General features: G+C 31.5%; 1 long non-coding RNA gene across 2 annotated transcripts; it reads left to right on the top strand.

The window, feature by feature from the left end:
• The first annotated feature begins 4,809 nt into the window (after positions 1-4,809).
• On the top strand, positions 4,810-6,246 carry LOC114275027 (uncharacterized). 2 transcript variants are annotated; one of them, XR_014341060.1, is made up of 3 exons: positions 4,810-4,874; positions 4,988-5,250; positions 6,090-6,246. It is a non-coding gene; the product is annotated as an uncharacterized LOC114275027 (long non-coding RNA). The 2 variants fall into 2 exon arrangements; XR_014341059.1 differs by lacking the exon at positions 4,810-4,874 and having other exon boundaries at positions 4,881-5,250.
• Positions 6,247-10,774: the final 4,528 nt, after the last annotated feature.

The following is a 10,774-nucleotide window of genomic DNA, read 5'->3' as shown; positions in this document are numbered from 1 at the left end:
CTTACAGCTTTCCAAGTTAACACTTGGTTACAAAAAGAAGAGTACTAACTCAATACATATTAAGCCTTTGGCTTGAATTTACATGTAATACATCAAAATAAACAAAAAGAGTCTTCAACTCTCATCACCATCCAAGCTATGTCCTTGGAGGTGGCATACTACCTGTACTTGAAAATAATGTCCCATAAAGGGTGAGCCAACACCTAGTAGAGATATGCTAAACACAGTATGAGCAATGACTAAGACATTAGCAATTGATAAATGTTCAATTTCCATAAATCAATTCATAACCACCATGTTCATATTTCATTTCAATTTCACAATTTACATCAACGGCTCAGAACCTAGCCAGCCATTTCTATGAGACTGTGACTCATATTAGACATTTCCCATTTTTCAATAGATAAACATATTAGTTGTATCAACCTCTCAACAGATAAGCATACAAGCTGTATCCACATTTCAACAGGTATGTATATTAGCTATATCAACACTTCCAATAATAAGCATATGAATTGTATCAACACATCCAAAGATAAGCATATGAGCTATATCAATACATTATTTGACAAGCATATGAGCTGTATCAGTGGAGTCCATCCCCTATCTTCTCCCAAACAACATCCGGTTTAGAGGTCCATCCCTTATTTTCCCCTAAACCGTGGAGTACATCCCCTATCTCCTCCCCCACACACAACGTATATACACAAAAGTCATAAACACAATCAATTAATACATAACGTTAATGTATTCCATCAACCGTCATACTCTATGACATATCCAATTGATTAGTTTTAGTTTGCCTAATCATCATGCATTGTCTACAACAATCAAAACTACTCTCCACCGGTAGCCCAAGCAATTATTTCTAAACAGATAATAAAAGCGCCAACAGATAAAATATCAATGTTTTCAAAAGTGAGTGATTAATAAATCTAACTCCACTATTCAACCATATAATGAGTCAATTTCATTATTTCCAACTCAATTCCATAAGTCCACAATTTTTCCCAAATTAATTATACCAATTAATTTATTCAACGAGTTAGGGTTTTCTACCCCATTTCCCAATATTGACCCAATGGCCTATATATCAACAACCAACAACAACATCATTATTTGAAACCCAAAATACATATTATGAGCCCCAAATCACAAAACCCTCTTTAACACATTTTGAAACCCTAAGTCCCAAAATTAACCAACTTCAACACTTTATCAAAACAACCAAAAATCTAGGTCAAAGACCATAAGAGTGAGTAGGAATCCCTACCTCAAAAGTTGACACCCAACGAAGAAGATGATAAAAACGAAGTTGCTCCAAACCACAAGTTTCTCTGATCAAAAGATAGCCCTCGACGATCAACAACCTTTTTATAAAGGCCAAAGATGAGGAAACAACTCTAACTAGATCAATACCTAGAGAGAAGGCAAGGTTCTAGAGAGAGAAGCTCTCAAATGGCGTTTTGGAAAAGTAAGAGAGAGAGTGTGAATGTAAAAAGTGATTTTAAAATGTCCAGCTGTCAACTGATATACGACATTCCCGCTCGAGCGGAGAACACAATGCTCGAGCGTCAAGAACAAAAACTAGGTCCGCTCGAGCGCAATAAGACCCGCTCGAGCGCCAAGACACAAGAATAAAGTACATCCGCTCGAGCGCGAAAACCAGTCCGCTCGAGCGTAGATTTCCCCTTCCTAGAACGTACACCCAAAGGTACTACCCGCTCAAGCGCCAAAGTACCCGCTCGAGCGCCACCGCTCGAGCGTAAAGAAACTCGCTCGAGCATAAAAATCACACCTGCAGAAGTTTTGCAGGGACATGAAAAACTGGGAGCGAGCAATCTCCGCTCGAGCGCAAGAAGACCCGCTTGAGCGGACCTCCTAAAATCTGGGCGACAAAGAATTGAAACCAAAGCCTAACCAACATGTAACAACTCTGCCCAATACATCCTACAACTCAATCAAGTGGAATTAAAGGATAACAACAAGGTGTACCACTACCAACATCACGGAACCGAGTCCGGAATACAACAGAACAGCAAAGGGACAACCGGGATCGCTATACTAAATGTGTCATCTTCATCACCATCATCAACGCTATTGAACTTGAAAGTTTTGCTTCAAGTATAACTTATATTTTATCACTTATTTTACTTATTTCACTGTGTAGAGCAATGAACAACAATTCTAGTGAGAACGACGTTCCATTAATAAGTTTATCTGTCTTGTATTAACATTTTCGGTCGTTTTCGGTCGTTCTTATTTCGTTCGAGCAGTTCAGTACTAGTTTGCTGACTGTTAAAATTATGTTTGGTAATACAGTACTAAATATAATCCTTTCGTTCAATACATAGGTTCCGAACATTAATGCAAATAGTCAGTTCTGTAATTTTCTTTGTTAAACTAACTTAGAATGGAAAAGAGTGAATTAGAATAGATTTAAGTTATGTATTTTGAATGGATTTAATTCATGTTATTTTAAGTTGTGAATTAGAATGGATTCAAGTTACATAGTGATGAACAAATTTTGTTCGGACATACAGTGCTGACAGGATCATTATTGTTTGACAAAACAGTTCTGAACAAAGTACATTTTTTCTGCTACACAGTGGTGAACCAATTGTTTTGGGTTACATTTAGAATTCTGATGGCGATTCAGATGATGATTTTGTTTTTCCTCATCTTGCAAACGGTTATGCAAATCCCGTAGAAATTGGAGTATCTTCGATCGATCTCAGCAATGACGAAGATACAAAACGCAACGAAGAAGATGATGATGAGAGAATGAGAAATGTTACTGATTCGGCGATACGGAGAGCGTTCAGAGAAGATGAGAGTCGTCGGAATACTCCGTTGACGGTCGAGACGGCGACGAGAGTGATGGAGGGTTGGGGTTCAAGAATTCTATACTGGACCAAAGCTCCAAGCTCTGAAGATTAAGTGAGTCAGGGAAGGAGAATGATGAAAAATTAGGTGGGTGTACATTTCATTGTGAAAATATTATGAATACAGGTAGATTTGGTAATAAGTGGGGTGCCCAAAAAAATATTATTAAAATTTAAGATTTAGGGTTAGGGTCCAAAGAAATGGAGGGTCCAAAGAATTTTGATAGGTGCTAATAGCAGCACTCATACTCAAAAGAAATATGAATTAGATAAAATAAAACATTTTAAAAAAAATTATCAAAAAATGACCCTATAAAAATCTATAAAATGATTAAAATTGACCATTAAAATAAGGTTCGCTTTCGTGATTGGACTAGAATAAACATTCGGTGTTACTCAAGCCGATAATATCTCACTGAGGATTGCCATATCATAATTGCCTCTCCAAAGCCCCTTCTATATACTTATTTATTTAAATTTTAGCTAAAAAATAGGACCACAGTAGACAGGTGGTGTCACGGAGCAAAGATTCTCTCCTCCTCTCTCTTACTTGATTCCCTCTTTTTAATAGTTAAGATTCACTCTAAAAAAATTTAATAGTAAACAATGTTATTTTTTAATTTTTATTTTTTTTAATAAAATGATTTGGACTGTTAAATTCTCTTATAGTGAATTTTAACCATTGCAAAAAAAGAATCAAGTAAGAAAGACAAAGAGAGAATCCTTGGTCGGTGACACACCCATTTGGTACTTCTCCAACTGTATCTCAAAGTATGATAAAATATATATATATATATATATAAATATAATATAAATACATATGTCAATGCATATTTGTTTAGGATGTATGGATCTAATTGGTAGAGAGACAACCAATGGACCACAAATTAATAAACAACTTGAGCAGTCAGGTGAACTGACCTTAGGGCCCTAACATTTCTATTTCAGATTTGGATCAATCAAAATCATAAGTATGACCCACCACCATGAACTAGGTCGCAGACATATGTGCCTCATGTCTAAAACTATGACACTGTTTGTTATAGTTTTTTTGGAGTGATTATAGTTTATTTTGATTTGAGAGTTTATATTAGATTGTTTGGTGCAGTTTTTGCTTATAATTTATTAAGTAGAAATAGTTTAAATAAACTGAAAAAAATTAATTATTTAAAAGTTAAGATAAGAGTACTTTTAAATTCTACTTTCTGATTATTAACTTTTAACTTTAAAAAAAATTCCACCAAACAGGCCTATATCCACATATAGATTAACCTAACTTTCAAATTTTCAAAATAAGTCTTAACTAATTATAGTGAAGGTTACCCTAAAGTTGGCCCTTAAATTCAAACACCAAATTGCGTACCTATGTAAACACGTTCCCAAAGAGATAAGGGGTTGGCCATGTATGACACTTATATGGCATGATGTTCAAATTTAAAATTTATTATTATACAATGTAATTTTTTATTTTTTATTTTTATTCTCTTACTTAAAGGTTGGGATTAGGCTTAGGTTAGACTAGCACAACCCAACCCAACCCATTGGCTAAGCCTAGCATTAGGGACAACATATGGTTAAAATTTATTCTTTTATTTTTTTGTCAAGTCAATAGACATAGACCAATAGTTCGAATCAAGTTTTAACACTTAGGCTCACGCTCATGCTCATGCCCATGCCCATGCCCATGCCCATGCCAAGCCTTATTTGGACTTGTCCAACCTATTTAGGATATGGGTTTGGGCTTAGACTCGGGTTAGATGATCCTTGACGATCTTTTACAATTACTCTTGCGTTATGCAATTTCCCCCTCTCTTTTTTTTATTTTTTTGTTTTTTCTATTCTCATATATTGATTATTAATATCTGAAAAAAAAAAAAATAATAATAAAGTAACCCACGTCCACTCTATGATTGCATAGTGCCATACACATCCTTATCATGGAGTTCCCACCTTCACATTCATCTCCAAAACACCCCCTCTAAATGTAAGGTTGTTTCCTCATCAATCTCACCCCCATTCCCACTTGTTTTTTTTTTTTTTTTTTGAGCTTTATTTCAATAAACTCTTTATTATATATCAAATGTCTATCTCTGAAATCTCAGCTTCACCTCCATTGCGAGAGTCCTCCTCATCTCCTCTGAGAATCCAAAAGGTTTCAAAGTCGGTCTCCGATCGGCTTCTCGTGAAATTCTCAGATGTTTCAGAATTGGGATTTGATTATTCTCAGAGTGGACTGTGGTCTCCTCCAATCAGAAGAAGTGTGTTCTTGAGCTCACCCGGTCTCATTTTTACAGAACATGAAATGGTGGAGAAGCTAAGTGCTTTGGAGGCTCGCCGGAGACGAAAATACAGAGGTTGCCTCAATGTATGGAAACTACTGCATTGTATGCTTGTTTCATGAAACTCTTTTTTTCGTTTTCATTTTTTAGAGAATTTGTTTGGCGAATTGTTTTCGCGAATTATTTTTGGAATTTTTCTTTTTTAAAAATAACCCACTTTTTAGGAAAAACGAAAAAAAAATTGCGCATTGGGTATGGTTTTCGAAAACTGTTTTTTGTTATTGAAAAAAACATAGAAATTGATTAGAAAACTTGTTTAGAAGTCTGTTTGGTTTCAATTTCAGAATCAATTTTTTAAAAAATTTCTGAAAAAATAAAAATTAGTTTGACAAAAAAAAACATTAAAAAGATATTTCAAAAATTTTAAATTATTCTCTATCTCTCAAAAAATCTAAAAATATATGAACAAGAAGACTATTTTGTAATTTTTATTTTACTAAATTAGTTTTTAATTCAAAATACAGATTCTGAAAATCAGCCAAACAGAGCTAAAGCAAGTGCTTTTAATTTTTTTTCTTTTTTTGAATTCTCAAAATCTATTTTTTTGACAATAATGAAAAGATATAAAATGATTTTGAACTCTTAATTCTTTTTGTTTTCGAAGACATGGATAGCGAAAGTATCAAAAAATAAAACAAAAACAGAACAAAGTCGCTTCGCAATTTTTGAAAATTGTTTTTGCACAAAATTAAAAACAATACGAAAATAAGAGGTGTTTTCAAACTTTTATTATTTTGTTTTGTAAACATAAAGAATAAAAAAAAACGAAAACATAAAATCACATTATTTTAGCCAATTCTCTGTATTGAAACATGTGTTCAATTGAAAGCACATTAACATTTACATAGAACTCTTTTTTGTGCAGGCATTTTGGCGTTCTCCACGGAGATGTTGAACCCAGGCTGGAAATATCCAAGTTTTATTTTCCTGTTCTTCCCATCTCCTCAATTGTAAATTTCTTTTATTTTAATTTAAAAAAATATAGAGAAAGAGAATGCATAATCATATATGCATATGGTCCAGTTGTATCTCTTCTAGTTTTTTTGTTCTGTTTTATTTTTTAATTTCTCTATGCTTGCAAGATTTTGTGTAGATTTCAAGCAACCCACGGAAAATTTTGAGCTGCAATTCTTCCAAAGAATTAGAAATAGAACTGCGTATATTTTGTCCACTTTAGACCAACTATTTTATAGTGAAAACATTATCATTAAAGGTTTCATTTGATAGAGACTCAGGACATCTCTAACGGTTCACCAAACATTTTATCAAATCTGAATAAAAAAAAGCATGAATTCCTCTATTTGATATCAACCACTCCCATGGTGAATTTGTAGCTGTCATCAAAACACAGGTCGATCGGAGGACGTCCAACCGATCGACTGACAACTGTAATCCAGCTTACCAAGTGCACTGCTCGTATGATTTCCCTCCCTTATTTTCTTCACGTTCTGCCATTATTTTCCGTCTTTTTTTTCTTCTCTGTTTATTCCATGAAAGAAAAGTAGTAGGTTTCAAACATTATTCACAAATAGAAGGACTTGGGAAAAAAGCAAGCAACTCACCATGCAGACTAGATTTAAAGTATGGAACGATGAAAGATGAAGGGTTCACTTGATCAAGGTCTAACAATGTGTCCACACATTCAAATGCTGCTTTCCTCAGCTCAAGCCATCATCCACTATGTGCTTGAAAGGACCAAGATCAACTGTTCGTATCAATTCTTTCTGCAACAAAAATGCATATCAGAATATGTGAGAGCCAAAACTAAATAATGATCAAAGAATAATCAAAGAAAAAGTTAAAATGGTAACGGAAGTTGGTAAAAAGTCAATTTTTTGACTTTTTAACTTTTTTATAAAATTTTTTTTTAAAAGCCACAAAAAGTTTAGCTTTTTTAGAAAAAAGTCAAAAAAGTTAATTTTTTACTAACTTCTCCAAACATCATAGAAATTGAATAATACGCTTATGTTCCACAGAAGCTTTTTATGTGAACTAATCATATTTAAGCATCAATTTTTTACCAGAAAACAAAAGGAGAACTCTGGCACATTTTAAAAGAGTGAAACAATGAAAGAACCTTTTCATGTGAACATATATAATCATTATTAAGCTTGAACATATATAATCACTATAAATAAACATTTTGGTTTCGTAATCAAATAAGTTATCATAAGAAGCTCAATATCTAAATTAATAATGTATGTTTTATTTACTATTTTAGCAGCAAAAATGGTCATTGAGAGCAAAAATGGTCATATAGGGTCGACCGGTCAATGTAAATTTTTCACAAATTTTGTCTTGAGGTGGTTATCTAGGGGACGTTCAGCTGGACATCCGGTGGGTCGACACTTAACGACTATGCATAGTAAATTGCTGAAAAGTGCAAGGCATTCTCAGTTTAGTGAAACATTTGTTATATTCTCAATTTGATACAGGTTTGATGAAACCATTATAGCACAAAAGAGAAACTTTTTCACCAAATTTAAATTTGGTGATGAATTTGGTGCAACGTTGGAGATGGCTTACAAGTCAATTTAACTAAAAAATGTTATTTTGGGTTGGTTTGGGAAGTGGGTTGGCTTTTTGGCTTTTTGATTTTTTTGGCTATTTTAGCTTGGGCTAAAAAGCTTGGTTTGGGAAGGACTTTTTGGCTTTTTGACTTTTTTAGCTTTTTTTGTGAGAGAAGAGTGTAATGATTATGGGTTGGATGTGATATTTTGTTTTTTGTGGCTAAAATAGCCTATTTTGTCTTTTGTGACTAAAATAGCCAAAAAAGCCCAAAACCTAAGTTGCCAAACAGAGGCTTTGTTAAAGAAGTCTTGTTTTTTATTTGAACAGATTAAAAAAGGCTTCGTTTGAAAAGTGAGTTGACATTTTAAATTTTTGACTTTTAGTCTGGACCTAAAAAGTTCGTTTGTGTTGGTTTTTTTAGCTTTTCGACTTTTATAAGAAAAAAAAGTGAAATGATTATGATTTGCATATACCATTTTAGTTTCTTTTAGAAAGTGGGTTAAAAGTTACTTTCCAGCTTTTAATCTATTTTCAATCACATTTTTTACACATTTTTTTTTAAAAAAAAACCAAAAACCAATTTTAATCATTTTTTCAAAACACCCCAATTATCTTATTTATGAATAATTTAGCCAAAAAGTGAGAAAAAAAAAAAAAAAAAAAAAAACACGACTTGCAAAACGAGTGCAAGTCTTATATTTTGTTAAAGAAGTGTTATTTGATAAAAAAAAAAAAAAAACTTTTTCTCACTAAAAAAAAAACTTCAACTACTTTGAAAAGCAATTAGAAATGTCCAAAGTCAAGAATATACTTAACAAACTGACTTTTTAATATTGATTTTTTTATAATTTTAGTTCTTAGTTTTTTTTAACTAACCTCACTCACCCTTTTAAATTACCATGTACGGCAATTTTTATATCAGCAACTCATTGGTCTTTGTTTCATAAAAACTCCAATTTCAATCAATTCATGTAAATATTCGAATATTGAAGCCTCGTATGGGAACTAAGTATTTTAGTCAAAAAGTTAAAAAGTCATTATAAGTTGTCATATCACTCTCCTTACTTTTCTTTACATTTTTTCGTAAAAAATCAAAAAATTACTAAAATAATATATTCTTAAATGAGGCATAAGTAAATTACAAATGCAATCTGTGAGCTTCTATTACAAATACAAATTACAAATTTTTTTTTCTCTTGAGTTTTGAAAATTTCATGACAATGTTCATTTGAATGTTTAAAGTTTGACTATAAAAAACAGCCATATCAATTTCAAAAGAAAAGTTGTTCAAAAAAAATTTCAAAAGAAAAGCAATCACCCAAAAATAAAATAAAAAATAAAAAAATCACAGCTCATACACATTAAACTGATGGGTCCTTTTACTGAACAGAAAGGAATAACAGCTTGACTTATCTGCTCTAGCCTGTTGTGGTTTTTTAAGACTCTGAACCCCTACTACTCTCTTCTCTGATGAGCTGTTGCAGCTCTGTTTTTTGAAAACGTTTTCAATCCAGTTGTACCTTTGAGTTTGAAAAACCACTGTTTTTGCCCATTTTGGCAACAAAAAAAACACCTCTTTTTCCTCTTTTTTTAACGATTTTTAAAAGAATTATATTAATTTTTTTTATATTTCTGATCTATCTTGTCGAGACGAATCTAAAAAATATTTTTTTTAAAAAAAAATCCAGAAAAAAATCACTAAAGGCAAAAATAAGTCCAAAAAAATTGCTTATTTTTGTCTTTTCTAATTTTTTTTTTTACAAAATTATAATTTTTTAATTCGTCTTATCAAGCTGAATCTAAAAATCTAAAACTGTTTGAATTTTTTTTTTTTAAAAAAATCACTAAAGAAAAAATAAACAAAATAAATAAATAAACTCCAAAACACCCAGTAGTATAATTAATGGGGAATAGAAAGTCATTGTATGCGTAATATTGTTTTGGATATAACTTATTTTTTTAACTTTTTCATTTATTTTGAAGAAATATAAAAATAAATAAAGAGATGATGTAATTGAAATAAACTAATAAACTTTTGGGGACTTTTGAGAAGTACTAAAAAAGTCAGCTTTTAACTTTTTACCCATTTTAAGTCATATCACTTCTCACATTTTTTATTCACAAAAAGAAAATATAGATTAAAAATTCAAAAAATTAACTTTTTACTAACTTCTCAAAACACTCCAAACAATTTATTTAAACAACAATGATTCATCCCACTAAAAACATCACCACTAATAGCACTAATGCATTAAAAAAGTAAAAAAAAAAAAAAACACATCTCCAAGACCAAAACATCACATCATTAATGGCGGGACCCACTGCCACCTAATTAGTGGGAGCACTAATTAGTGCTCCCAAGCATTTTTCTTATTTAAATACTTCCAAACCAAGCCAAAAATCCCAAGTCATCTTGTATAATCAGGGTTTGTTTGGATTCAACTTTTTGGCTAAAAAAATATAAAAGATAAAATAGATTAAAGAAGTCAAAAAAATAAAATATCACATATAAATCATAATCATGTCATTTTTTCTCTCAAAAAAGTTAAACCAAACAAACTTTTAGTCTCAAATTAAAATAGTCAAAAAGCCAACTAAAAAATCCTCTTGCCAAACGACAACTTAATATGACCAAAACTGCAAGGTAATTCACCTTTTTTTTTTTTTTCAAAAATGGTTTTTGAGGTTCTTTTTTTATTTTTTATTTTTTTTGAGTGTTTTATTTTTATAAGAGAAAATATCATTTTGCCTTCCAAATTTTCACCTTTTTTTCAATTTGACCCCAGACTTCGTATAATATCAATTTATCCCCTAAACTTTCAAAATTTTGTTCAATTTGACCCCTGCCGTCACATTCTGTCTACAATCAACCGGAACTTACTAATGTGGTACCAAATGTTAAATTTGAAACTTCGTTTTACCCTCAAACTATACCTTAAAAATCTATTAGCCCCTCAAATATTAAAAAATATATATTTAATTAATAAATTGTTATCTCAAAAATGAAAAAATTAAATTTTGAATAAAAAAAATTGAGTA

This window comes from Camellia sinensis, chromosome 9, assembly GCF_055761805.1.
Source record: "Camellia sinensis isolate YWXY chromosome 9, ASM5576180v1, whole genome shotgun sequence".
NCBI classification, from domain to species: domain Eukaryota; kingdom Viridiplantae; phylum Streptophyta; class Magnoliopsida; order Ericales; family Theaceae; genus Camellia; species Camellia sinensis.
Note: the sequence above shows the minus strand (reverse complement) of the source record. Positions and strands in the feature narration are given on the sequence as shown.